Here is a 23777-nt window from a genome sequence, read left to right as displayed (position 1 = left end):
ACCTCTTCCAAAATAAGAACTTGGACTTGAACTTGTGAAACCAGCCATCAAACAAAACTTCAATCTTCAAAAAGAATGGTGCAAGCCTCCAAATCGTGTAGACAATGTGGGAAAGCATACGCCACATTGTATATCTAAAGAAAATAGCTCATCGAATCTTCACAAAAAGTGTCATAAGGAATGGTAGTAATTCCGTATAAGGAAGAAGAACGGAACGAAATTAATATGGTGGAAATTCATAACTCACGTCGTGAATGAGTACGGGCTCACGACGTGAAAACGATGAAGCGCGCATTCTGATTTTACTTGAATCCTTGTTCACGATGTGAGAAATATTGGGTCCCGACGTGAATCCTAGGTAAACTAGAATTAAAACTGCCTTCTTCCTTGTAAATATATATGTTCCACTCAACATCTTAACGAATTAAGACCCTTCTAAATTCAGTGTATTTTGACGACTCTTCTAACTATAACCTCTCCTTGACTCACCCCACACTTATTTCCAATTGTTGGTTTCAACTTTCGACTTCTAGACTTGAACGACACTTGCCAAAACAAACACAAAACCAAATATCCAATAATTTAGATAACCACAGAACAGTTTTGTTGTTGCACAGGACTCACGTCGTGAGTCACCTTAAACTCACGTCATGAGTTCGCTATACACAGTGAGGAATGGTCGCAAAAATGACATGCCGTGACTAAATTTTTTGTTAGGGTTTATTCATAAACCATTTCTAAGCACAATCGAGTAACATATGATGGATGAATAAAATAATTTGGTCCAAATTTCGACATTGACACATATGATAAACCCTAGCCCCTAAATCAACAAATTAGTGAAAATTAACCAAAAGAAATAACAGACATTTACCTTTGTGATGAAGATTACGTAAGCAAAAGGATTAAATTAAGTAAAACTATGTCAAAATCAGTTGGGGGACTAGAAAACGATCTTCACTTCGTGAGGAATAAACAAATGGTAGGTCAAACTGATTCCTTATCCTTTAATTTGTGGTCCAGAATAATTTACAACTCACGTCGTGAGTCTGGAATGGTTCACGACATAAGTTTTATCTAGACTGAAAATTGGAACATTTAAATAGGAACTGGGCTAAGGCATATATTAGGTCATTACCGAAATTGGGCAAGCTTACAAAAATATAGTTATCATATAAAATAACCATTCCCATATTTTATCTGAATTCACGTCGTGAATACAAAAAGGTTCACGTCGTGAGTTCTGTCTGATCATGAAATTCATTAATTTCTCCAATTTTAATTTTGTAAGATATGTAATAAGTGTTTCCGCTTTATTTTAATGACTCCCTAGGCAGATAATAATTCGGATGACATGACCGACTTCCTAAGAACTAAAAATATGATAAAATTAAAGGGAAAAAGAAAAAAAATTGCAAACCAAACTCGGGTTGCCTCCCGAGAAGAGCTTCTTTTTGAGAAGTCTTGAGCTGGACTTCGTGCCTCTTACGTTGAATCATCTGAAGAGTCCACCACTAGGACCGGTTGCTCCTTGAAACGTTGCTGGTAAGCTTGCACACATCTTTTATACTCCTTTTTCGAATTTTCCTTTTTAGCCTTGACCTCCTCTCCATTAAGCTTGCATTTGATTCCTTGAATCTTCAATTCTTCATCATCTTTAAGCTCCATAGTATCCTTTTCTTCCTTTACCACTGGACTTTTTACTTTTGAAGTAACCTCATCTTCATCACTCGACATCTAATCATCTTCCTTTCTTACACAAGAAGTTGGATTCGTGTAGGCAATGACTTCAACTAAAAATGGAACAAATGCTGTTGGTTTTGTTCTTTTAACTTGTTGAATTCTTTTGATCTCTTCTTCCATAAGCTTCTCTAATTCTTCAAGTTTATTTTCTTCATCAATGTTGAAAACCTCTTCTTGAGCAGGATTCCCTTGGAAACCATCTTCTATTCCCAAAATTTCCTTCTCATCCCCAACTCTCAAGGTGAGCTTGGACTCGTGTATATCAACCAGAGCTCCAGCAGTGTTAAGTAATGGGCGACCAAGAATAATAGGTACATTGGAGTCTTCTTTCATATCTAAAACCACAAAGTCTATTGGAAAAACGAATTTCCCAATTTTCACGAGAATATCCACCATAATTCCCTGGGGCTATGTCACTGAACGGTTCGCCATGTGAATAATCATCTTTGTACCGTTCATTTTCTGAATATTTAACTTTTAATAAAATGAATAAGGCTTCAAATTTATGCTAGCCCCAGAATCGGTTAAAGCATAAACCTTCATATTATTCCAAAACTCACATGGGAGAGTGAGTCGTCCAGGATCCCCCATCTTCTTAGGTATTTCTCCCAACACCGCTTTTGAGCTTTGATCACTTAGAATCACCTTAGAATTCTTCTTTAATTGCTGATGAGTGTCTAACAAGTCTTGTAAGAACTTAACATATTCTGGAATTTTTGCAAGTGAATCAATAAAAGGAGTATTAATAGGAATACCCTTCAATTTCTTGATAAACTCCAGATGTTCTCTCTCTAGTGGACTGAGATTAGCTCTAGACGGGAATGGCAAAGGCGGTTTATAAGCTAGAACAGATACATAATTCTTCTGTTCAGACCGGGCCCACGATATAAGCATAGCGGGCTCATGACGTGAACTGGGTATTCCAGCATATTCTTCAAATTCGAGCTTCGGCTTCTTTGGCTTTGGATCGGATTGTTGTGGCCCTCTTCTAAGGCTTCTAGGAACTCAGAAAGTGCTTCTTGTTCAATATTTATGGCCTTTACGTGAGATTGGGTCTTCTTTTCAGGATCTTTCAGGAACATCTTCTCATTAACCAAAGTGGTAAATTGACCAAGTTGTACTTCAAGGTTATTTATGGATGCTTGCTGATTCTTTATTAATGTTTGTTGATCTATCATCATTGATTGATGATTCTTCATTATAGTTCGTTGTTCTTCCATTGCATCGTCAGTAGCATCATGTCTTTTTTCTAAAGCTTCCATAAATTTCATCAACATGGTCTCTTATTTTGATTTCTTCTCAGTTGGTGGTTGTTCTTTTTGGTAGAAGCCTCTGCCAATTTGTCTATATTTTTCTTCCTTTTTCTTCTTGTATTTATCATAAGGCAGCCACTCTTTTTTTGGTTTCCTCCAGTCTTCATCATACTTTTCCCCACTCGAATAACAAACTTGAGGTTTCTTGTTTCCATATTCATCCAAGTTGCAATCTTTTGTCAAATATGGGCCACTACATCTCTCGCAACCAACTCTAATTGCATGAATTGGGTGACCCATTTGTGTCAATCTCCTATCCATAGTGTTAAGCATTTCCATCACAGCAGCCATCTCTTCAGTTTGTGCACCCCCAACTCCTTTAATTCCTTCATTCCTTGGACTATGATATTCACGAGAGTGTTTTGCGAATTCTTCAACTAATTCCTTGACTTCGCTAAGAGTTTTCTTTGTAAGTGGTCCTTGAGAATCAAGGAGTTGTCTTGTCATCACATTGACCTCGTCATAGAATATGGACACCTCTTGTTGAATGTTAAGGTCATGTTGAGGACAATTCCTTAACAACCCTTTGTAACGTTCCCAAGCTTCGTAAAGTGACTCCCCCGGGTTTTGCTCAAAATTGGCTATTGCCTTCTTGAGTTTAGCAATCTTGGATGTTGTACAGAATTGGTCTAGAAACTGGTCATGTATTTGAGCCCAAGTAGTTGTTGTACCAGGTGGAAATGCTTTTAACCAATCCTTTGCAGCTCCTTTAAATGTAATGGGAAGCATCCTTAGCAAGACAGTTTCTCTGTTAACATTTCGGACATTGAAGTAATCAGCAATGTCGTTCACTTCATCTAAGTGCTTGAACGCATCCTCATGATCTTTTCCATAGAACGGGATATCCTTTAGTGCGGAAAGAATATGTCCCTTTAACTCAAATGTGGCAGTGGCAGAGATGGCAGGTTGTACTAAGCCTGAACCAACATCATCACGAATTCTCTTTCTGTAAGCTCCCATGGACATTTCTTAAATATTTGCCATCTCGTTCCTTGGCTCGTTCTCGGGTTCACTTGTATGTTCTTCAAATTCAGGCTCGGTATCGTATTCGGACTCGGTTTAGATGGGTATTTGATCCAAGTGTTCAAGCTTGCTCTTGTTCATTGAAGATGAACTTGACTCCCCCGATTTCTTTGAGAACACTGATTTGAATTCTTGTAAAGGTGTCTTCTTTGGTGTTTGATCCTCTTTCACGCTCTTGTCCTTCTTTTTGTGAATTGCAGACTAGGGATCTTCAAGTGGTGGCACCAAAGGTGTGCTAGAGCCTCTGGTCATGAACTCCTATAAAAAAACATAAAAACTAAACTAAGAAAAACGAACTAAAACAAACAAAACTAAGGAATTTAGAGTTCATGTTGTGAATCAAAAAGGTTCACGTCGTGAATCCTGTGATGCAAAGAATAATAATAAAAAATTAAAACAGAAAAGTAACTTCTTGCAGGTTTTACACTACAAAAAGGATCGATTAATTTAAAGCAAACAAACTAATAATTCACTAAGCCGTTCCCCAGAAACAGCGCCAAAAGCTTGATGTGCACGAAAGTACCCACTAATTTTATAATTTATAACCTAACTAACTTAACTACCTAAAATGCACCTAGGCAATGTACATAGTCGAATTATAGAATAGTTTGGTAAGTCGGGTGTCGATCACAGGGAACGGTGTTGAATAATTAATTTATTTACTACTAAACTAATCTAATTACTAACAAAGGAAGGGGTTTTATCTAATTTTGCAAGTTTAGATGAATTTAATTCTTTAACAAAAACTCAATCAATAAACAAACACTTCTGTTAGTTCGAATCCGCTTTCACTCAATGGTTATACATTAGCTATGACTATTACTGTTGGTTACCAATTAAAGAAGTATTAGCAATTTAGTTCTAAATCTACTAATTATTAATCAATTCATGTAAATTTATGTATGGTCACACAATAGTTAACATAGAATCAATCATTAAATAAGATTGGAGCCATGAAAGATTGATTAATCAAAACACAATTACAGTTATAATATGAGTTCTCTAACACAGTTCAATTCAATGATGTAATTACTTATCTAAGATTGGTTTGATCGTAGCTCTAATAAACTAGTGTTCACTATATTATTAGGTATTCAGATTCATGCAGATTTGTGTTCACTAACTACACAAAACAAGAATTTAAAGCAATCAAATAATTAATTAAAGCATGCTAGGTAAAATCAATCAACACAAGCATATCACCAACAAGTAAAGTCAAATCTAATGCATTAAAACCATGAGTTCCAGCTTCATCTAGCTAACAGAAGTAGCTAGATTTAGCTGGATATCCTAACAGCTAAACAAACAAAAGCTGTAATCAAAGACATGTTTAAGTGTGCCAATCTATAAAACCAAATTATGAATTTCTTCTTCCTTGGTGTAAAACCAGCTTCCAGATCTTCTTTTTCTCTGAAATTCGTCACCAGGAACCCTTCTAGGCCAGCCAAAAGTCCCTCAATCGTAATGGGCAAGGGTATTTATAATATCTCCAAATTTACCATTCACGTCGTGTGAAATTGAGTCTCATATCGTGAATTCGAGATTATCGTATTCGGCAAGGATTCCTTCACCCGGACGCTTATCTTCTAGAATTTCATATTCACATCGTGAATATTACTTCCTCACGTCTTGAACTCGATTTTTTCTGATTTTTTCATTCTTCTTTTCTTCAAGCTCCCCCAAAGTTCTAGGTCTTGCCACTTCTGGTCCTTTTCTTCGAAAATACTTCTATTTGGCTACACATAACAACTAAATCGTTATAAGTACCATAATTCTATGCAAATAACCAAAATATTTATAAAAATGTAAATCTATATTGCCTAAAAATGATTATAAATATGGCAATATCACCCGCACTTACTTCTGCGTTTGACCACTCAGGTGGTTCTCCCCAACTTTGATTCCACTAGCTCCTTATAGCTTACAACTTGAAAAGGATTCTCAATCCTTTTCTCCATCTAATGGTCGATCTGCTGACAACCAATACTTAGTATTGTTGGTGATCCAAAACTAACCAATACCAAGTCTGAAACACTCTGAAAGACTAACAGAATACCTTCCGAGCCCCTCTCACACTTGGTACAATGACTGCATCCTGAAAACCAACGATCTATTGCGGTTCGATCTTGACTTCCTACAGAACCATGGGCATTGGAACTTGAACTCTCTCCGCATCCAAAATAGGACAACAGGACATGAAATGACCTGGCTGATGAAAATGAAAACATATATGATCCTTCTTACAATCCCGATGTACATGCCCTCTTTCTCCACATTTGAAACACCTGAACTTGGGACAAGCAAACCCATGGGTTACCCCATACTTTCCACACACCTTAAGATCTCCTTGACTTTCCACACTCAAGTCAACTAAGTCGGAACCTCCACATTCCTTCAATTGTCCTGATATTAGCGTCCGCTTCCTTTTCCCTAACTGCATATCCAAACCAAACTCTTGCTCCCAAGTTGCCCCAGCTACCCCATCAACCACCTGAACAATCTTTTTCTGACCCTGAAACCTAGCCGTTACCCTACCAGTAACACACTCAATAATGTCGGGTAACTCCTCACGTACGGCCCGCGAAACCTCCACAACAATCCAATCCTTAAGTGAACTCTCTTGGAGATAAAGTGAATAACCCACCTCGGATCCCTGATGACAAGAGCTAATAATGGGATCCTCCCTTCCGAGGGACCCCAGAGATACATCAACATTAGACCCTAGAGGAGCCCCTAACATGGCCACTATCTCAGCGCGAAAGGCTCCCAGCCTCTTATCTAAAATCTACAATATACGCTACGTGACCCTACCAAAGATCATAGAAGTTTGGTCTAGGATGCTGCGTGTAATCTTTGCTGATACTAACTGCCTCATCTGCTCCCCAAGCTGCTCGGCTCCTGAACCTGAGCCTGACTCCTCACTGGCACCTAAACCGCCCAGTGGCCTACCCCGTAGTGTCACCATACTGTATGAGTCAATACATATAATCATCAAAATGCTCATCACTACTGAGGGATCTCATACTCACTACAAGTTCCCCGATTTTATCTTAGCCCTTCTCAAATCGAGTACGGATCCTCTGTTGAATGGTAACTTATGGATTTATTTTGAAAAAAATATTAGTGGGAGGGACTCGAAGTGTCAAATTTGTATGAAATTGTTAAGGATACGGGTTTACACCTGTCACCCTCGTTTAGCCTCCACAGACACACAAACACACACACACACACACACACACACATATATATATATATATATATATATATATATATATATATATATATATATATATAGTAATGTGTAAATCCTAACCCTAGTGGCATCTTCCAGTCGTCATCCTCACATCCCCTATGTACGGCCGATGTCGCTACCCCCTGCTGTCGAAGTCGCAAACCACCGTTGAGCTTCTACTACCGGCACCACTACCCCCTTCTGTTTCGTTGTGGTTCACAAGAGACATGTCCCAGCTCGTCCATCATCGATGCCTGTGCAATCCTTCTTCTTCTCCGATTAACATTCGCCACCCCGAGGGAGGATGTTGTGTGTGTTTCAGCTCGTGTGTCACAAGTATGTGTGTATCTTGGGTGTTAGATCGTAATGTGGGTTCTCATTGGACAGAAAAACCCGAGAAAAATCACCATGACCACCAACCATGATGGCTGCCATCGTATGTCGCTGCTGTTGCCACCATTTCAGGCCACTGCCTTCGTCAGACGCCACCAGGTGGGTGGTTGTGTGATATTCTGGGGAAATATGTGTCGAGTGTACCATTACATGGCTAGAATTCACAAGAAAAAGCCACCACCACAACCATGAGGTGGTGGTTGTCGCCTCCAACCACCGTCTATCGCCACAAGGGTGGTTGAGTGTGTGTATGCGTGTGTGTGTTCATTTGTATATTATGTTGTACAATTGTATTTTGGCCGGAATAATTAATGAAATCCATCACCACCACTGTGAGGTGGTGGCCACCGCCGGAATACTTTAAGAGGATGCAGGGTGTACTATCACTTGGAGCCAATAAGTATACCCCAAATACCATACAGATATTTGATATTGTGATATGTTAGAACAACATTCTAGTGATAGGCTAGCAATCTAAATGAATGGCATGATATAATTGCCTGATTATATGATCCCTGGTAGCCTAGGGTTTTTCTTATATGAAAGTGACATCATAAATGTAGTTGCTTATTGTATATATCATGGTTGTACATAATTAAGATCTTATAGCCTGAGAATGTTTGGTTTGGCCTTATTTCCTGTTCTTGTTTGATGAAGGGGTTAGGGTAGGATCAGATATGCGAATGTCTATAAGGTCTAGCATTATGTATGGCTATCATAGGTTGGCGGAAGTTTCATGGATGAGTTGTGTGGGGTCAGCCGGCGAGTAGCGTTATTGGACGAGGTAGCGGTAGTTTCCTTTGTTGAGCGTAGTTCATAGCGGTTTGGCATCAGGAAGGATTAGCCACAGTCAAGAGAGCGAGGATAGGGAGAAGTGCAAGCAAGGTGTTGTAAGTCTGAGATCGAGGATTTCATGGGAGGATGTGTCTCATTTTATTGCATTTATTGCAGTTGTTTTACTGTTAGGCAGGTTACATGAGTATTTTATGACTAGGACTTAGAGGACCCATGATGATTCTTGAGGAAAGGATACATAGGTGTGGAAGGTAGTATTGGGCCCGTACTACTGAAAGCACAAGATACATACTCGAATCAAGGAAGATCACGGGGATTCTAAGGGTTGGTCAAGGAAGGTAGGATCGTTGGATGCCATGGTTCATGAGAATAGTTTTGTTATTGTCAATCTTTTGGTTGTGATTGCTCAGACATGAGGATGGTCTTGGTATTTGGTGTGAGCGCAGTGGTGTTATCGATTTTGCTTGTTTGATGTAGACCTAGTGAGTATTGGATTGAGGCTTCGGTGTTTTGCTTGAGGCTGAAAGTAGAATGGTTGATTGATAGATTGGAATATCATTTTCTAGGGCAAGGATTGTGCCCTTCCAGTTTTCCGAGTTCGAAGGAGTGAGCAGGCTTGTGACCCCAGGGTCAAATGGTCACATGGTTTGGTGATGGTATTTCAATACCGATGAGCACATTTAGGTTGATGTGGCATGAGTATATTGTGAAACATATACGATCACAGTCCCTACCCATATGAGTTAAGGTCTGGTTCGCCTTGGATTTATTGTATCGGGCGACAAGGATTGATGGTGCGATCTGTTGCGCATTTGGGATTGGAGACTATGTCTTGGGAATTGTTTGTCGGTAGTTTTAGGGTAGAGGTTGTTTTAGCTACTGCAGTTCAGTTGTGGACGATTAAGTTGGCGAGTAAGCCAGGGTATGATACCCTGAATGATATGCTTTCTAGAGCCCGAGAACGGGAGATTAGTTTGGAGCACTTTAGGAAGAGGGGACCAGATCGGGTTCATATATTTAGGGGGGTCCCGGGAAGAGACCCAAGATTTCGAATCAACTTCTGGGAGGTTGGCAAGGCCGGATTCAGTGTAGCACTTGCAGGAAGCTGCGCAATGAAGTTTTTCAATCCAAGGTTTGGGTAAGCATGTCTCTAGGTTTTTTTACCCTGCTTGTGTTGGGTTATATCTTCAAGTGATGACATATGCCATTTTCATGCCGTGAATTAATGGTGGTTAACGAAAGGTCATTTCCCTATTTGCGGGTGGGAAGTGTTCAATATCATCATGGTTTATCATCGAGATTGGTCCAGGGGTATTATGTGAAAGGTTTGTGGTCAGGATTCAACAGGTTGGTTATCCATCATCGTTAGGATTCAGTGGTTTCAGTCATTGTGCTCAGGTTGTCATGTGGGGTCGCCAAGGGAAGTGGTCAATTACTGAGGTTTTGTTTTGAGCTCCTGTCATTTGGCTTTCAAGATTTGACTGTAACATAATCTCAAAGCATTTGGGATTATCATTATTGATGGGATTCAGCAAGTGTTCATCTAGTCTCCAGTGAGTGTGCAGTCTTTTAAGTTTGCTAGTAGTGGATCACTAGCAAGGCTAAGCACTGGTAGTCAGCAGGTCAATCGTCGTAAGGTAAGAAGGAATGGGAATCCTTTAACTCTTGTGTACTTGAGAATATAGTCAATTAAAAGTGGGGGAGAATCATCCCAAATTGCAAAAAAAAGGAGAGCTCTTGAAACTGGGATAAGTTTCGCATCCACGTTAGGGAGGGAGGCGGCCTAAGTAGCTATTTGGTTTGAGGGTTGTGTGAGTTTGGAGTTCGGTAAAACTTCCCAACATGTGAATCACGTATTCTTGGTGCTTGATAGCAGAATTTGGGGAATTAGGTTGGGGTTCTAGTCATGAATTGAGTTCAGTTTGGGTGTTCGGTCGAGTGTGCGCTCAAATCTGACTGTATTTAAATTCAAAGATTGAGGGTAAGGTATATGGCTACAAATGTGGTGAGGTGAAAGTGTTGTAAGACTATGGGGGAGCCGTACATTCACTAGTAGTTAGTTGATGTGGGAAGTGTTGTGAGACTGTGGGATAACCAGTAGCATGCACGGATTTGTTCAGATGACTTAGGTCAGGGTGAGCCAGTTCACAAGTTTCTAATTAGGTCACAACATAATTCGAATCAGGAAACGATAGGTCAAAAGAGACCGGGAATGATGTAAGACTACAATTATTCTGGTAGTATTCACCTTTTTGCGTCAGATTCAGTGGTGACAGGTCGTCATCCTATCATGAATGGATGCATCAAATGATTGAAGGAGCATGTGTGGTGGTATTAATAGGGCAGTTATTGTCAGGCGAGGTATCCTTCATAGGTCATGTGGAACTGTTGAGCGTGTGTTTCTGGCTCAACAATCGGTTAGGTGTCTGGTGTTTCGATTAGTTCACAGATAAGGTGGGATCAGAGGGGTCTCGGTTGCCTCTAAAAAGTAGCAAGTGGTAATAAGAAGAGTCGAAGTGGGTTCAATGACTTGGGATTCGTGTGTGAAGTTGCTTGTATTCGGGGTATACGCTAAGTTTCTTGTAGTTGGATTAAATAATCTCAGTGTGGTTGCTTTGACCCTGTTGCATAGCTCTCGTCTGAGTCTAACCGTTGCAGGGATACGTCTCCTACTCGAAGGATTATCTAAGCTTCCTGTCAAGTATAAGTATATTGCAGGGAAATTTGGTCTGTAACTATTTTCTAGTGGGAACCACAAGTTATCAGAAGTTGAGTAGTTAGTTGGGAGATAAGCACAATGAGTTCGGGCGATGATTCAGTGTGGGTGGTCTGTCATGGAGACAAACCATCTCGAGACTATAGATTTCGGATTGAGTAGATGTGATCATGTTGCAAGGACATCGTTCATCTACAGATTAGAGATCCCTACAAGGCTTTGTTTCGGTTGCCTTGGGAAGGCTATCGTATGCTGTAACGCCCGTAGATTCGGGCTAGTCAATTTAGAGGCAAAAGTGTTGAAAATGACTTTTTGGAAAAATATTATTTAGAATAAATAATATTAACCAAGTTGTAGTATATGTTACAAGGTTTTCATACATATAAAGACCGCCGAAATCCGAGTTATAACGAAGAAGTTATGACTCGTCGAAGTTTCGCGACGGAACCCACACGATACCGGGAAACGTAAATAGTGAATTTATGATAGAGCAACATTTATCCTTAGAGATCTAAACAAAATTCGTAGAATAATTTAAACCAAAAGCGTCCATAAAAAGAACACCCAAATCTGAATTCGTATGAGGAAGTTATGATTTTTCGAAGTTTCGAATTAGCAGTGTACAACCTGAAATTCTAATATTAGATCGAGCGGTTTTTAGCTGACACAACCTAAACGAGAATCGAAGATCTCGTTATTAGTAGCGTAACGATAAAAAGACAGACGAAAATGGACATCAGATGAAAAAGTTATGAGATTTTAATGGACCAATCCTGCGCCTATTAAAAATATAACTTTGAAAATAAAGTCAAAATTAACCGAAGGAGTCTAAACGAACGCGTGGATATAAATAACGTCAAAAACGGAGTTCATATGAACGAGTTACAAATTATAATAGCATATTTACGTATTAAAATAAAATATAAATCATATATACGTACACACACACACACACACACACACATATATATATATATATATATATATATATATATATATATATATATATATATATCATTAGAAAGGTATCGACGATGCAACCATTATAAGACTAATGTTGAGTTCTTTCGACATTAGTTTAGTACAAATATCGTTAAATTTATTTAAAATAGTATTATAAAGGGGTGCTTAGTTGTTTATATAACTAAAAGATCATTAAGTGATTATGGAGGGTAGTTTTTGAAAATTTAATTAGTATAAATAAGGGCCTTGGGCTCTCAAATTTCTTGCACCATTCTTTTGATTCAAGAATCTTTCTCTCCTTATCCCCCCCCCCCCCCACGAGCATTTTGGTCCCTCGTGATTCGACTTCTCTTTCTGTAGTTTTAGTATAGTAAGGTGAGCGCTGAAGCGTTGCATGAATCTTTCTTAGAAAGATTTAGCAACGAAGTTTGTACCCCTGCAGAGCCCAACTCCTAGCTAAAATCCCCCTGTAAGTAAGTTATGCTTACCCTATTTTAAATATAATTTATATTTAAAATTAATATTGTTATTATAAATTTATAATAAATATTTGAGCTATTAGTATGACTTATATAAGTGTTGTTATAATGTCTTTTTAACTACTCGTGGTACGGGAAATCTGGTTTAATGGGTCGCATAAGGTTGTTGGATTTCAGAAGTGCTATACGCCAAAATGGTCCTTCCCTTCGATGTGTTATGTCTGGCCCCTGTCTGTACATAGTGGTTGGAAAGTATTGTTTAAACGCTTATATAATAATAATAATAATAATAATAATAATAATAATAATAATAATAATAATAATAATAATAATAATAAGACTAATAATTAGTCACAGTAAATATTAGACTAAAATCTAGTGACAATAATACTAGGTTTCGTCGAAGGAAATTATTTTAAAGTAAACGAAGCGTTGTCCGAATATCGAGTCACTGCCTTCTCAGGTGAGTGCATAGTTACTTTCATCTTACACATAGATATGAAGTATTTTATATAAACTACGTGCTATGTGTGCATATTATCTGAATACTTGTTGTCTATGTTGGATGAACATTTTTTTATACATGTTTTAAATGATTTGAACTGTATACGTATTTTAAATATACAAGTATGTTGGGTATGAGATGGGTAGATGAATGATGAGAGATAAAAGATGATGTGAGTAAACATTGTCAACTATAGACTTAGTGCCTAACAAATAACATCGACATCTATGGACTTAGTGTCTATTGTACAAACACTGGTAGCTATGAACTTAGTACCTATTAGATAAACACTGGTAGCTATGGATTTAGTACCCAACAACTATGGAATTAGTGCTTTACGAACAAGCATTGGCAGCTATGTATTTAGAGCCAGTCCTATAACTCTGGAAGCAAAGGACTTCAGAATGAACGAATGTGGGATAAATGACTCTTAGGATAGATCCTTACGAGTAAAGGAGATAATGGGGATGGGTAATCGGGTCGATTGTTTGATTGTTTAAACATAATAATTATATTATTGTGGGTTGAAAACCCTATGTAATCACCAGGCTTCCCAACCTGACCCACTCAGTTTATTTATATTACAGGTGTTGAGAAGAAGTCACATTACATTGAGAGATTAAACAGATGTAGATCACTAGTGTAAATAAATGTAAGTTCTGTTTATGCTTATGTTTCTGTATTGACGATGACATGCCAAATGTTTTAAAACGAATTAAAAATACTTTTCTTCGGAAATGCTTTGATAACGTATTTATCATGTTTTACAGGGAACAAATTCCACAACATATTTATTAAAAGAGGTACTCTGATATAAAGCATAAACAAAATCGATCTTTTCTGGCCGTGAAAATGGGGATGTCACATATGCTCGGGATTATGTCCATGTTGCTCAGGCTGTTTGGCATGTTGGGGGTTGGTAAGGAATGATTTCGAGGACAAAATCTGATTTAAGTGGGGGAGAGTTGTAACATTCCGTGTCAAATTAAATAAGTAACAAACTCTAAAACCCCGAGATGTAAATTTTATTATAATTTTATATTGTTGTAACAAAAATCAATAATATTCAGCGGGGTGATGGTTTCGGGGAGTCAAATGATATGATTTGGATCTTCGGGGGTTAAAGTGTATTTCTAGGATTTATTTTGTAAAGATTTTCAGAAGTTAGGGGTTTTTTTTGTAAATATTGGACTTAAATTGAAAGGATTTTGGAGTGCTGAGGACTTAATGGTAACTTATGGATTTATTTTGAAAAGATTATGAGTGGGAGGGACTGGGAGTGTCAAATTTGTATGAAGTTGTATGGGATACGGGTTTAAACCTGTCAACCTCATTTAGCCTCCATATATATATATATATATATATATATATATATATATATATATATATATATATATATATATATATATATAGTATTGTGTAAACCTTAATGGGAGTGTCATCTTCTAGCCGTCATCGTCATATCCCCTATCTCCAGTCGGCGCCGCTACCATCCTGCTGTCGAAGTCACAAACCACCGCTGAGCTCCTACTGAAGGCGATAACGAGTACCACCAGGAAAGAGCCATTGAAGACTGCCAACAAAGCTTCAAACGTCCGCTGCTACCCCTCACCCATTATATTCTTCTTCTATTTCGTCGTGGTTCACCGGTGCCACGTCCCAGCTCGTCCGCTGCTGCCGCCTGGGCAATCCTTCTTCTGCTCCGGTAAACATCTGCCACCCCGAGGGAGGATGTTGTGTGTGTTTCATCCTGTGTGTTGCAAGTATGTGTGTGTCTTGGGTTGCTGATCGTACTGTGGGTGCTCGCTGCAAAAAAAAACCCGAGAATAACCACCATGGCCAACAACCATGGTGGCTGCCGCCATCTCAGGCCAGTGTCGTCGCCATACGCCACCAGGTGGGTGGTTGTGCCATCTTTCAGGAAAAGATGTGTCGAGTGTACCGTTGCTTGGCCAGACTTCACGAGAAAAAGCCACAACTACCACCATAAGGTGGTGGCTGTCGCCTCCAACCACCGCCTGCCGCCATAAGGGTAGTTGATTGTGTGTGTGTGTATGTTATTTTTGTTGGATTAATGTCTAAGTCCATAACTATAATTGGTAAAACTTGACCCGACCCGGCATGGTTCATTTGGGTTGCATGGCATCATGCACTTGGATAGACTAAAATGAGAGAAATAACACTTAAGGTTTGTTAATATATTATAAGTTCTAATATATTAATAAGGTTATTTAATTAGTATTGATCAAGAATTAATTTGGAATTAATTAAGTGATCAAAAGGAGACTAATTAAATATATGGGTTGATTGTGTAAATCATTCATTCTTATATATGTGGGCTTGTGATCCAAGATTCCTTATGTTGGACTAAGTCCATAGGGTGACCCATGGATACTCCATGGAGGTTAAAATCCATGGAGCATAAGGAATGGGTAAAGTCATGAGTTACATGGTGTAACCCTAATAGCCACCATATAAAAGAAACCCATGGCTCAAGAAATCGACAATATATGTGTATGAAGGGCTAGACGATTTCATGAAGTGTAGAATTCTCTCTAAGTTATTCCAAGTTTTTATGGTGTTGTGTGAACCATTTGAGGTGTCACACTTGGGGCACTAGGCACTCACGCTTCATGAAGACAAGCACCATCAAAGAGGTATGTATTCTATCTTGTTGTATTGATAGTTTTGTATGCTAGATTAGGATAATACCTTGGATGTTCATATTTGCATGTATAATAGAGAAAAACATAGATCCAAGGTATTTAGGGTTGCATGTACACTTAGGAGTGTTAGAATGCTCATAACCCAACAGTGGTATCAGAGCCTAGGCTTGTTTTCTTGTTATACTTGCAATAGAAGCTGAAAAATCGAAATTGATGCTGTCAGCCCAGCAGACTCGCCGAGTCCATGAAGGGACTCGACGAGTCCAAGGCAAAATGCATCCAACTCGCCGAGTTGTGTTCATGCACTCGACGAGTTGGACCCCAGACAGCATACTTTCGAGGTTTTTGGCTAGAAATGGACTAGGAACATTACCCTAAGTTGTTTTTGAACTTATAAACTTGTTTTTTGATGTGGTAATGTTCATGCTAATCCATTTTCAAAGATAATTGTCAATAGATTCATGTTTTGTATTAGTTTAAAGGTTAGACTAATTACATGAAAAAGTTTGATTTGAATTATCTTGTTCTTATGAGTTTCTTAGATTAATAGAAAAGTTGAATGAAATAGTTGTTTTCAATCCATTTTAATCTAAGAGTTGAGTATAAAATGTGTTTGTGTAACTTATCCTCAAGTTACATTCAGAGTCACATTAAAGACTCATAAAACTCATAAAGTTGGCAAAGGTTACAAAAATGAAGAGTCTAGTTCCAATTAATTGGAGTTATGACTCCATAATTTGTCCTCAAGTTATGGAGGACCAAGAGTCTCTTCATTAAATAAATATAAAAAAAAAATGTAACCTTAATTAATTTCATAAGATATAAAATAAAGAAAAAGTTAATTCTTTATTAGTTTAAAGTCTTCCATAATTTGTCCTCAAGTTATGGAACTTGAAGAGTTTTTGGATTAAAACTACTTTAAACACATAAGTTATGGAATTAATTAGTTTTGAATAGTTTCAAAACTTGCCCTCAAGTTTTGGAATTTGAAAAAGTTTTCTCTTATGAATACTTTAATTCCAAGTTAGCCCTTAGAATTTTAAAAGTTAAAATTCAACCCTTATACTTTATAATATTATAAGTTAATAATATATATATATATATATGTATAAGAGTAAAGTCGGTCTTACCGCTAGTACGCCTCATTCACGAAGCCGGTCTATAAGGTGGGTATAAGGTTGTTGCCTATAAAATGGCAACTTAATGGGTGTCCACTCTCACCCACCGCTTTCTTGACTGGTGGAGGGTCGTTAGCCGAACGGGTTTGACATGACTATAATTCTCCCTTCATTAAAAGTATTAATGATAAATACTAAGTAACTAAACTCTAAATAATACCCAATCTTAGTTACTTAGGAAAATGTGAATAAGGTGCTAATCCATGAAATTACACTTTGCACTTTGTTTAAGTCGGTTAGTGGAGCGTGTGTGGTTAACCGGCACACTAACTCGTATTTAACAAGGTAGGCAAAGGGTAACTTAATGTTTATCATAGTATCGATGGAGCGTGTGTGGTTAACCGGCACATCGATTGAGGGGTAAACACTTAAGGGTACCAAGTAATTTGCATGGTTACTTCACACCTTGTTTTGTGATCCTCGGCATCCCAGTCACAAAACCTGAAGGGCACACTCGAGATTGAAACATGCCATTGAACAGTTCAATGAATCTCAAAAGATCTAGGAGTTTCAAATCCAATTAAAACCTAATAATACATTTCGTTTATCTTGGTGGAAATTGGTGAATCGTCATTCACCTACCTTCAAATTGTTTTATAGCTTGGATTACGACATACCTCTTCTAAGTTATAAAATAGTTTCTTGGGTCCTAGCCTTAATATTTCATATTGGGTGTCATATTAAGGACTTTAAGATCAACTATCTTGAATATCTCCCAAAACATGTCTGGTTTAGACATTTATGATCTTCCCAAATCTCTTGAAACAAGCATTCCTAATGAAGATGATGTCCCATGGATATCATACTTCTTTCTCCTCCTCCAATTATTCTCCCTAACCCACAAGTTCTTGAAAAGTTTAAGATCACTCAAGCCCTAATGGCAAGGCAAGGTCTAGGTGTGATCACATCTTGGAGATGTAGTCACATATTGACAAGCCGGGAGAGTTGGGTGTCAAAGTCTTGAGAAAGTTGGTGGTTCAATCACTTTCTAAGTCACATAGTGAGTTCCTTTGGGACACCTATGAAATAGACTATGACAAGACCCTTAATGATCTTATCTATTGTTAAGATCAACTTCCTGAAACGTTATGGACATTGACAATGGTGACACTGGAAATACAGAAAAAGCATTCTCTTCCCAATGGAAATGGATCGACCATAGTCAACTCGGTTGAACAAATGGTAAAGATAAAAGCTAAGTCTGTGGTAGTCCCGTGTACCATTATCAAAGGGTCCATATGTTTATATTGCCAAAGAAAGGGTCATTATTTGCGAAGCTGCCAAATTTACCTAAGGGTGTTAAAGTCAATAAGGTTGACTCTACTTCAGGTAAAGTCCACTACTCTAACTCTGTTAAGTTTCTATTCTGAGATTCTTGATGCATGATGTGACTGGGTCACATGGTGATGTTTTAAGAATCAAAGAAAAGTGAAGAAACTTAAAGAAAGAATATGCTGAATCTGATCGCGTAGATGGATTTCTATCGCGTAGTTTGAAGATCAGATTCTTGAGCTACTTCTTAGGAGTTATGAGATATTGCTAAGGAATAGATAACAACAAGTTTTCATATGGATTGTAAGGATAAGTTTTTCCGCATAGTTTTAAAATAAAAGAAAATTTTTGATTTTATTTATTTTAAAATATCTTTACAATGGCATTTGAGGAAAAATTGTTGCTTATATGATTCCATTAATAGCAAGAGTGGAAATATGAAATTGATTCCTTCATTTGTGGTAATGTCTAAATTTACCAAATAAGGAAAGACTCTCATCATCCAAAGTCTCAATTGGACCGGGACTTGGAATCATGCAAGTTGTATAGCATGATGAATGAGAACTTTCAAGTATTGGAAAAATTAAGACTAATTACTTGTTCACATGGATGTGTGAGTCAAGTAATGGACTAAGGGATCGAGCACATAGTCATGTGCACTGATTAAGTCCACCACAAAAGATGTAAGGCTATTCGTCATAGTTTACTAAAGCTCAGTAAATATGATTATACTTACAAGCTTAAGTGTAACTCTGAGACATTAGAAAAGGTTTCAATGCATAGCAGAGCGGATAAGAAGAATCAAATTAGGCAGAAGGATAAAAGTTTCTCAAATCTGAAAAGATGGGAGAGTACTTTAGTATCAGTTTTGTGATCATCTTAATGATTAAGAATCCATATCAAAATTAGTTCTCTAAGGAAGTCTTAGTGCATTCTTATGACTAAGAAGAAGGGATCTTGAATTGTTGAAATGGTTAAATCAAGAAGATGAGTCATACTTCGTTTCAATACAAGTCTTAGAGTCATACTCCAAGATTGTAATTTGAGTGACATGTCTTAAAGAAGGTTTAAAACACTTGACAAATGTAAGAGTAAAAGTTTTCTACTCTTGTACATTTGAAATTGGTAAGTTGTGATGTTTTGGATAAAACAAAGACCAACTTCGGCCAATTGTGTGAAGTGTTTGTCTTGATTAGAATCCACACTATCTCTTGGATGTTTGACAAGGGAGTCTTATAGGTCAAGAGGACAGTGGGAGTCTTAAAGGTCTTGAAAGTCTCAAGAACTAATCAAGAATAAAACCTAAAGTTCTTCACTAGCACACGACTTGAGGTTTATAACCTATCGTGCTGACATATTCTGTGCCCATTCCAATCAAAGTTGGCTTTGCATATGAGTTCTTAGAATTCTCAATTGGTTGCACAACAACTTGGAAGCAATGGTAGGCCCTTGAGCTACCAGGTGGCAAGAAATTAAGATTGAGTTCAGTCCATATGAGTTTGGATTTGTCATTATCCTTGTCTTGTGACTATGGTTTTGACAATTCACATGGATAAGAACATATACACCATTAAATCTAAGTGTCATAAAGTTTCTCTCTGATTCATGAAAATGATGGTGAGGAAACACTTTCACTAAGTAGATTTTAGTTAGATAGCAATTGTGATATTTGCATTCTCAAAGTCGTTAGTGGAGCGTGTGTGGTTTACCGGCACACTAACCTGGACTTGTGAGAAGTGGCAAAAAGGTCTAACCATTATGATTACGGCATCCCTCTTCATAATTGTTTAGACACACAAGTGTGCTATCTAAGGGAAGGTGTATGTTTTTGATAAAGTTCTATCAAAACAATCCAGTATCAGAAATCTGAACTTTGGTAAGAAAGTCAATAAAGTATTGATTTCTAGAAGTCCAGCTGATTTCTGAGTACATGTCAAAGCTAGTGGGAGCATAAGTGTTATGCTAATAATCATCATTTTAGTGGGAGCATGATAATTATGATAAGGATTGAAAGTTATCAATATTAATTATAGAAAACAAAAGGTTTCAATTGGGAAAAAGTTGTTTTGCTATAATTAAGGGAGAGGAAATTATACTTCATCTCAAATCTATAAGCTTAGGATATATATGAATTTCATGTTGGAATGGCTCAACATAAGGAAATTCTGTATATGGGTCCATTATTTGCGTTCTTAAATTCGATTATGATTACGGCATCCCTTTTCATAATCTGAATTATGAGAACTTGGCAAATAGAAATGGAAATGTTATAGCAAAAGACTGGTTTAGTCTTTATGTGAGACATCATGAATCGTGTCCCATATGCTTCGGATATAGGATCGATTACATGTGCTATATTCATCCTTTCTAAAATTTTCCAAATGCCTACGGCATTAAGAAGGGAAAAGGTTTAGAACTGGATATGACTAAAAGGATTAAACAATTGTCGAGGACAATCTAAGGTTTACCAAAGATTGGTTGCTCAAGGACAGTTGGAAGTATAGTGATAATTCTGGAAGGACCATATTGACATAATCTGTAAGGAGGCAACTCTTGTTCAGAAGTGATAGTCAAAATGAATTCGGAAATGTTTCAAAGTTAGAATTTTCAATCTGTGTAAGATTAAGGAAATTTAATGCAAGAAGGATGTTTCCAAGGAGTTGATCTCCTTTGGAATACTCTGTAATGATTGTTGCCAAGTCTTTATGAATTTGTGCATAATCGTTACAAGAGGATCGATGCATATAAGTTTAGAATCTAACAGATTTCAGTAAATGACATGAATTTGGAATTCTTGCATTTGCAGTAAGGATTTGGGAGTGTGAAAAGAGAATCATTGAAGTTATGCTCAATTGATCTAGTTCACAAAGTAAAGATCATAGACAAACATAGTATGAATACTTGGTGTATGGCATGACTAGTGTTTAGAAAAACATAGTGTACATGCTTGGAGCATGGGACAACTATTGTTTTAAATTCAAGAATAAAGTTGATAGCTGAAACAGTATACAATGAATAATGTGTAATCATATGGTGATAAATAAAAGGTGTTTTATTTATATTCATAAGTTCTGAGACCATATTGGATTCAATTATTATTGTGTTTCACTTTGCATGTTTTGACTTCCCGAATAAACTAGGTTATTCTTCCGGAATGACTAAGTTATTCAAACCATCCACAGTCGGTCATATGTTGGAAGCAGATATGAATTAAGACTGTCATGGGTTGGCTTGTAGAGGTCTAAGTTGTTGGACAAATGGCTACAACACTCATGAGTGCTCATAAGTTCTGAGTATTGGATTCAACCCGCGCTCATTGGAATCACTTCATGGATTTTATCACAAGTGATCATGAGACGATAATATCTTATATTCTTCAAACCTAGAGATATGAGTTGTTACTATGAGTTGATAGTACATTGATTACACGAAACGCATTGGTAACTCGATGTTATAAAACGTGTCTTTGTGTATGATTCAATAAGTAGTAGAACAAGCCATATGAGTCGAAGTTTATCCATTCCTTTTACCTTCGGGATAAAAGCGATATCTGTGGGCCCCTCGATGATTTGATGATGACAAATGGAAGTTCTCGGCCGGGCCAGGACTGATTTGATTTGTTCAATTAGTCAGTCGTCATAAATTGGAAATCGGGAAACAACAAATGGACAGAGAGAATGATTATAATCCATGTCTCAGTCTATATGATATCTAGAATGGAGGAATATATGATCCCTTATCTAATGGACAAGTCATTGACAAAGATCAGAGTTCATCTACAAGGTTAGAGTTCGACAGAAGCTTTTGAGAGCTACGATTGCCAGTTGGTTCCTGAAGTCATACGTAATAATAGTTTTAGACTTATCCAAGTGGGAGACTGTTGGATTAATGTCTAAGTCCATAACTATAATTGGTAAAACTTGACCCGACCCGGCATGGTCCATTTGGGTTGCATGGCATCATGCACTTGGATAGACTAAAATGAGAGAAATAACACTTAAGGTTTGTTAATATATTATAAGTTCTAATATATTAATAAGGTTATTTAATTAGTATTGATCAAGAATTAATTTGGAATTAATTAAGTGATCAAAAGGAGACTAATTAAATATATGGGTTGATTGTGTAAATCATTCATTCTTATATATGTGGGCTTGTGATCCAAGATTCCTTATGTTGGACTAAGTCCATAGGGTGACCCATGGATACTCCATGGAGGTTAAAATCCATGGAGCATAAGGAATGGGTAAAGTCATAAGTTACATGGTGTAACCCTAATAGCCACCATATAAAAGAAACCCATGGCTCAAGAAATCGACAATATATGTGTATGAAGGGCTAGACGATTTCATGAAGTGTAGAATTCTCTCTAAGTTATTCCAAGTTTTTATGGTGTTGTGTGAACCATTTGAGGTGTCACACTTGGGGCACTAGGCACTCACGCTTCATGAAGACAAGCACCATCAAAGACGTATGTATTCTATCTTGTTATATTGATAGTTTTGTATGCTAGATTAGGATAATACCTTGGATGTTCATATTTTCATGTATAATAGAGAAAAACATAGATCCAAGGTATTTAGGGTTGCATGTACACTTAGGAGTGTTAGAATGCTCATAACCCAACAATTTTGTGTTTATGTTCATTTGTATATTATGTTGAACAATTGTATTTTTGCCAGAATAATTAAGGAAATTCGTCACCACCACCGTGAAGTGGTGGTCGCCGCAATGAGCCGATGTTGACTACCACTACCCAAGGTGGTAGTGGGTGGTGCCTGACTTAACTAACAATTAATTAACCAAAAAACTTAACAAATGGAATAATTGGAACACAATTGGTTTGAAATCCTAATTAGGGTTTAGAAAATCCTAATTTTGGATATGTTAATTTGGAATTGTCGGGACCCCCATGTTTGGACCGTTGGATTGAAATTATGAATTAATCCCGACCACATTGTATGTTTGACCTAATAGAGTGATTGACTTAATGGATTAAGTCCTTAATGGGTTAAGTAAGAACACTTAACCATAATCGACATTTTATGTGAAAACCCTAATTATGCTTGGGCCTTGAGTTGGGCCTTTCTATTGGGCTTTGGTGATTGGGCTATTGATAGGCCATCCAAGAACAAGTATATAGACTAGAATATTTAGATGAGCTTTAGGGTAAGGCCCATGTGAGGGGTTTGGGCCCAATTTGGAAAATTAGGCCATATGTTGGGCTTTGGTTAAGTGGTTGACTTTTAGGCCTTTTGAGTATGAGTTTGGGCCTTGGGCTTGAATCAAGCTAGGTTGGGGGTAAAGTAGTATTTTACCCCAAGCATGGGCTTATGGTTATGTATTGGAACCCAATTATTAATTAGGTGTTGTTTTGATGTTGATAGTTCGGGAATCTGTCGTCCAACAAATAGGGTTTTGTCCGCGGGACTTCAACAGTGTTAGGTGAGTTCTCCTCACTATAATCAAGGGTCTAAGGCACCAAGGACTACCCTTTGG

At 37.6% G+C, this 23777-nt stretch overlaps 1 non-coding gene across 1 annotated transcript; it reads left to right on the top strand.

Annotated features, from left to right (window-relative positions):
• The first annotated feature begins 3549 nt into the window (after positions 1 to 3549).
• LOC145007712 (small nucleolar RNA R71) lies at positions 3550 to 3656 on the top strand. Its single transcript, XR_013663083.1, has one exon. It is a non-coding gene; the product is annotated as a small nucleolar RNA R71 (small nucleolar RNA).
• Positions 3657 to 23777: the final 20121 nt, after the last annotated feature.

This window comes from Lactuca saligna, chromosome 7 (assembly GCF_052625555.1).
Source record: "Lactuca saligna cultivar CGN05327 chromosome 7, ASM5262555v1, whole genome shotgun sequence".
Taxonomy (NCBI): domain Eukaryota; kingdom Viridiplantae; phylum Streptophyta; class Magnoliopsida; order Asterales; family Asteraceae; genus Lactuca; species Lactuca saligna.
Note: the sequence above shows the minus strand (reverse complement) of the source record. Positions and strands in the feature narration are given on the sequence as shown.